The sequence below is a fragment of the Pinus tabuliformis genome, chromosome 9, assembly GCF_031772625.1.
Source record: "Pinus tabuliformis cultivar Carrire ecotype Pingquan chromosome 9, CPIR1, whole genome shotgun sequence".
Taxonomy (NCBI): Eukaryota; Viridiplantae; Streptophyta; class Pinopsida; order Pinales; family Pinaceae; genus Pinus; species Pinus tabuliformis.
The window spans coordinates 1,102,746,281-1,102,752,838 of record NC_142307.1 but is presented as its reverse complement, the minus strand read 5'-3'; positions in this window follow the sequence as shown (position 1 = coordinate 1,102,752,838).

Here is a 6,558-nt window from a genome sequence, read left to right as displayed (position 1 = left end):
TCCTAAATTTGCCTCTTGATTTCGTCGTTCTCTAGAAAGGAGCGCCGATAGATTGGTCCATTGGAAAATGATGCACTTGGGATCATATCGATGGAGTGATTGACCTGACAGTGCAGAGGCACCCCTGCGAGGGAGGTGACGATGTCCTCGTACTCCTCCACAACCTTGTCCATCAGTTGTTGTCATGACGAGGGGTCCTCTCTAAAGGTTGTGGCCACCATCTTCTTGTTTCCCTGAGGGTGTATCATCAGGAAAAGGAATTTCCTAGTTTTGGAAATCACCTTACTGCATTGCTTTGTAGTAACCAAAGAGATGGTGGTAGGTGGTGCTACCTCTGGTATCCTGTACAACTTATTTCCCAAGGTAACAATAACAACATGAGGTCTTGACTCATACACAACATGTCATTTCCACAAGTATGGTTGGCCTAATAATACATCACAAACATCAAGGGGATAAACGTCGCATAGTACCTCATCCCTGAAGGGCTTGATGATGTATGGAAGGTGGCACTGTTGGCTCACACGAAGATCCCGTCCTTGGTGAAGCCACCCAATGGTGTACGGTTGTGGGTGTGATGTGGTCAGTAAGCCCAGCTGCTTCATGACCTCTGCTGAAATGAGGTTCTTTTGGCTCCTGCTGTCGACAATGAACTGTAGTAGGGAACCCTTTACCCACATATGGGAGTGGAAGAGGCGCTCCTCCTCCTCTGGATCTTCAGGTTCCTCCTTCTGGATCTTCATGGTGGCAACTGTGGCATTGGGCTTTTCATCAATAATATGCTTCCCTTTTTCTTTTCCCTTGTTGGGTTCTGACTCAAAGTCGGAACATGCATCTGATTCTGAAGCCTTTAGCTCAACCACCAGTGACTGCTTGGCCCAACACTCACTTATGTTGTGAGTGGAGCTCTTAAGGAACTCACACCACTTTCTAGTGTCCTTCTTCGACTTTGCGGTGTTGTTCTTTTCTTATGGATTTGACGGGTTGTCCTAGGCCGCCTCACCTTGGATTTGTCCTTTGTTCTATGGTTTGGGGGCACCTTTCCCTTGCATTGGATTCGCAAATCCAAAGTCTCGCTTCTTCTGTTTAAACTTCTTCTCAGGCAATGTCCAGGAACTCCATCTCATCCTAGATGTACCTGTGTAAGCAGTTGCGGTACTTGAGTACCAAATGCTTCTCAGAATCCTTGATACCCAACTTTGTGTGAAGGGTATGCAAAATGTTGGTAAACTCCATCACATCTTGGTCCCTTTCTTGCGCAGTGTGGTCCACTTTATGTATTTATCCTCATAGCTCCCGACAAGGTAGTACTTCTCCTTGATGGCGTCCTAGAATGAATTCAAAGTGGGTGCGGCAGAAAACTGTGAGGTCATACTTTCATCCTTCTGCTCACATTAGGTTTCCCACTACTCCTTGACGTGGGCAGTGACTTTGAGAAGAGAAAATGTAATATTTTCCCGACTAGAAAAATCAGAACAAAAAAATATTCTTCTAACAGATTTAACCATTTATATACGACTTCTGCATCTATTTTTCCCTCAAATATGGGAATGTCAAAGTTTACTTTTACCTTAAAAGGAGTGGAGCCTCCAGATTGGCTGCTGGATGTGGATGCGTCGCTGGTGGGCAATTGTTGAAGGATCTGGGCAAAGTTATCCATCATCTCATTCCTTTGTTTCTTGAGGGCCTCCTCGAGCAATATTTTTATAGGATCTCCTACTCCCTTGTCTTTATTTTCTCCCCCATGGGCGATCGTCGTGGTTTGTGAGGTTGGTCTTGCAAAGGTTCAACTAGATCAAGCCCTAACTCCTTATATCTCGACCTCGTTGGGGACATGCAAAGAAAAACAGAGAAAAAGTAGATCGCTTTGATACCACTAATCCAGATTTAAATAGGAATGCTACAAATTATAGATATAACCAGAAATATAGAGATGCAGTATAAATAACACTTCATTTCATTAATATCAAATACTGAAATATGCTTACAAACAAAATTGAAATAAGACTAGCTCGAGCAATGGTAGCTTATCTCTGAGAAGATGTGTGACAGCTACATGCCTCTGAACTGTGTTACAATGAGGCTCGGAGGCCTATTTATTGTTGAGAAGTAATGGAAAACCCTACACATCCAAAAACCTAACCCTAGGAGATGAAGCGCCAAACTATGGGCCCCTTTTGGGTAAATTGGTACATCAACTTCTCGGGGTCGTAACTTTGGCATATGATCTCTGTTTGATGCGCACAATACTTCGTTAGAAAGATATGTCCGAGGACTACAACTTTTGAATGGAAAACATCAATAAAAATCATATGTTGGCCACATTTTCCCAAAAAACGTCGTTCAGGGCCTCAAAACGGCTTCAAAAGTTCAGGATAGTAAATTGTACTACAAATAAGGAAACTAAAAAACTAAAAGAAAAAATGGTGGGGGTCCAAGTGGAATAGGCGTGTGGCCACCAATATCCACCTGGATCAGAAACTCTTTCAAGAGGGTAGATGCAATTGATATTAAATCAAACTCATAAAAGACTCAATAACCAACTCTGGTGGCTAACTTACAAACGCACGTAGTTCATTGGTCATTGTAGTAAGTGTGAAAGAATAATATGAAGAAATGAAACCAAATACGCAAGGCTAATCATAAAATACAGTGCATTAGACTTCGGGAATAAAATAGATTAATGAAACATTGAATGGAATATCAAATTACATGGAGTGCATATTAAGGACGCTAGATCTTATTAGTCACAAGCATCTAAGATCAACATTTAGACGTAGATGAATCCATGATTTCATAAAGATACCACCAATAACTACTATTACATGTCATTTGAGGAGAAAACAAAGATAAATGAAATGAACATGTAAGATAATACATACTACATCCTCATGTGAGCCATAATCACCAAAAAACTATTTATTAAGTTGTAGATATAACATACATTTTCACTTTCTCCATTAACAGTTCTAGAGCCTCTTTGAAATCCAAAATTAGGAACCTCTCTATGAAAAAATGATTTAGAACCTTTCAAAATTTATCATAAATAGTTTTTTATAGGGTCTCAGGATGAGTAGCCCTTAAAAAATATTCCTTCTTTATTTGCCAATGATTCAACACAGCAGAATGATGCAAACGTGAAACTTGCACAACTGCACTAGCTAAACCCTAACTAACTTGACTTAATTTCTTGAAATAGAATATTTACAGAAAACATAAAATAGTAAATGTCATGATTGACATGTTCAAAAAATTTCTTCATTTTTTCTGGCGAGGTTTTGGAGGAAGAGTTGTTCAGTCGATGACTTGGAGTTGTGGAGGATTTATGAATTGATCACATTTCTTCCATAGTGTTGGACTCGATAGAGGAGAGCGAAATAAATTTTGATAGGCAATATTAAGAACTGTGACCGTTGTATAGTTTGGCCTGGTACGAAATAAGGTCCTCACTAGCCATACCAGCTGAAAACCTCTCCATAGATACTTCACTACTATATTTTCCTTTAAGGAGGAGGTCTTCTCGTGAGAGGAATCAACTCTACTCTTAGCCTCTACAAGCATCTCATTGTATTTCTCCCATGGGATCAATCCTCCTACGAGGTCCCAACAATTGGGTAGTCTAGTTCTAACCCTCTACTCGAATTCTGCGTTAAATGCAACAACATCCTTTGACACCCTTTTTAGACATTCCTCGGCCTTGGCTCTGGCTGATTCCTTTTGGATCATCTTAGAGACCTCCATGATTGCAGTCACCCAATCTACCACATCTATGGCCCTCAACTCACTGAGTGGTTTTTCATTGACATAGTGAATGAATCTCTTGGTTTTCTCAACATTCTTTTCATCCTCCTCCTTGGCATATATGAGAAAGAACTCACATTTCTTGGCTACAACATTTTTCTTTGCCATCATGGATAGATACTCCCAATTTTTCTTCGTCTTTGTTATTATCTCATCCCATATCACCTTTTTAGCCTGGAGGAGGGACATGTTACATTTTAGCTTGTCTTTTAGTTCAGTGATGTCTTGGTTTTCTGCATGTAGATTTTTACTGATTAGTTCTACATTTGTCTTGGAAGTCTCTAGTTGTTTCTCCTTTTGTGCAGGGGCCTACTTGGCATTGTCTAAATCCATGTGTACTTTCTTTATTTTTCCTTCTGAGAGTTACAGCTCGGTGAGGACCTTAGTGAGTTATTCCATGGGATTCTAAGGATTCTTTGGCACAAGCACTACACAAATATGGGATTCATTTTTTTATTGGAGCTCTGCTACCTATTGCTTGAGGGTCACCACTTCATTATTCTAGTCTATTAGCTCCTTGGCTAGAATCTCTTTTTCTTCCTCCACCTATGCAAGTTCTCTAGACTGCACATGTTCACTAACATACATTTTGAGTTTATGCCTCAATTCTTGGATCTCAGCTTGTGAACTATGGATAAGACTTTATACCATAGTTTTGTCATCTGGGTTGACTTCTAGCTTTGCAATCATATCGTTGAAGCTCTCATTTTGGAAGTGCATAGCTCTAGAATTAGCTTTCTCTTGCTTTAGCTTTGTTGCAACCTTCTTAGTATATTTTCAACTTTCCTGATGGTCATAACATTTTGGCTTAACTCACCATACAACATCTCTCCCACCTACTTATGGAAATTGATTTTTTCTGGAAAAGGGACACTTGTTAGGTCCAGAGATAAATCCACAGTCCTAAACTGTGAGCTTGATGGGAGGGACTGTGCCGAAGGGTGATGTAGTGAAAAATTCATTTGGTTTCTCTCCAGGTCCATAGCATCCAAGAGTTTGGTCTGATAGGGGACCAAATGTGATGTTAGTTGTTGTTTCATCTCTTCTCTGACCTTCTTTCTTCTTTCCTTTATCACCTTCCCCATTGTCCAACTAGGTTCTGGCATTGTTGAGCTCAAAACATAACTCAGTAGAGCTACTTGTGTAGACAAAGAGGCGGAAGCTTGAAGTGGGTCTTCTAAGGTCACGTGACAACCTGGTTGATCTAGCTTTCCCTCGGTCAACCTGGTTTCAATCTCTTCATCCACTACTTATTGAATTTTGGCCCTTTTGCTGAAGTGAACATCCTCCATTTCCACATCTTCAGTCTCATCCACAGTTCTATTTTTCCTTGTCATTTGTCGTTGGGGTCTCAATCTCCATTTCTATATTAATAAACCAGGAATCAAAATTAGCTTCCCACTCAAATTCTGGCTTGAGTTCATGATCATATGATGAGGCATTAATACCTTTACTTCTCTTAGATATGATACCATGAGGGTCATAATGCCAAATATCCCCTAGTTCAAAATTCAGTTCTTTCAACATATTTTCAGCAGACTAAAGAGCTTTGGTCACGTTTACAACAAAGGGACTTATTGGTTTGCACAACTTGAAAATTAGGCTCTGTCTAATTAATTCCAAGACAAATATTCTCATTGGCATAAAAACAAGCAAACAGTAGGGAGTAAGCTCACACCCATAAACCCGAATTTTAGTGTATTCCTTGAAAAAGTACCAATCATCCACCCTGGTCTCCTTAATAAGCTGGAGGATTTCTTTCTGTTGAGGAAAAATCCTTGGGGGGGAGACATTATGGATGATTTTGTATGCAGTAGCCATATAAGTGGATTTAAATTGAGAATATCCTTCATTATTGTGTTTCTACCTGGAAATAACATCCCAATCAAAAACAAACTTTCGTTGTTTGTGTGAATCCATGAGGTTGATACCCATGTATTCAAAATCATTTACAAGGGTATATAGGAACAAATAAAACATTATGGACTAATATTTGAAAAATGAAGTTACGAAAAAATGAAGTAGTAGGAATTTGATGGATTCAACTAGGAAAGAAGGTATATCGAAAAAATGACCTAGATGCATCATCGTTCTCAAAAACCCTATGGTGGCTTTGGTGACAATATTGGCATCATCCTCCCCAAACAACTGAGAAATTATAGTAAGGCTTGGTTTCACAACCTATGTAAAGGTGGGTATTGGAAAAGTATCAACAACATGTAAGGATTTGTGGCCTAGGGCCAAAATAATTTGTAAAAAGGCTCGTTGTTCCCTAGTTGGGAGGGTGCTATAGTTGTAAAAGAGGGTTGTCTCAGTAAATTTTGTTGGTTCAGGAGAAACCGGGTATACCAAATCCTTTTGAATAAGCTCTAGAGTTATCTCTAGGATTTTTAGTCTAATGGATGATATAAAACAATTTTTCTCCTCGACAGAAGATGAGGCAAGCCACAAAATGAACTTGAAAAGGTGATAGATGAATGGCGCTATTTGGTAGTATAACCCTAATTCCACTACTCTGAAAGGGTCTTCTCCCTTGACATAGCAGTCATACATGTTGATCCGGAGGTCCGACAGGTGGTAGGGGCATACTGGGTCAAATATTTGTCTCTTTGTCCATGAGCGGCTTAATGTTGGATGAGGGTTTGGCTTCCCGCACTTTGGGATTTTTGGGTGTCGGTTTCTTCATTTTGAGCATTAGGGCAAAGAATAAAAGTAGAAGGCATTAGGGTTACCTAGTTGACCATGTTAGAATTGAAG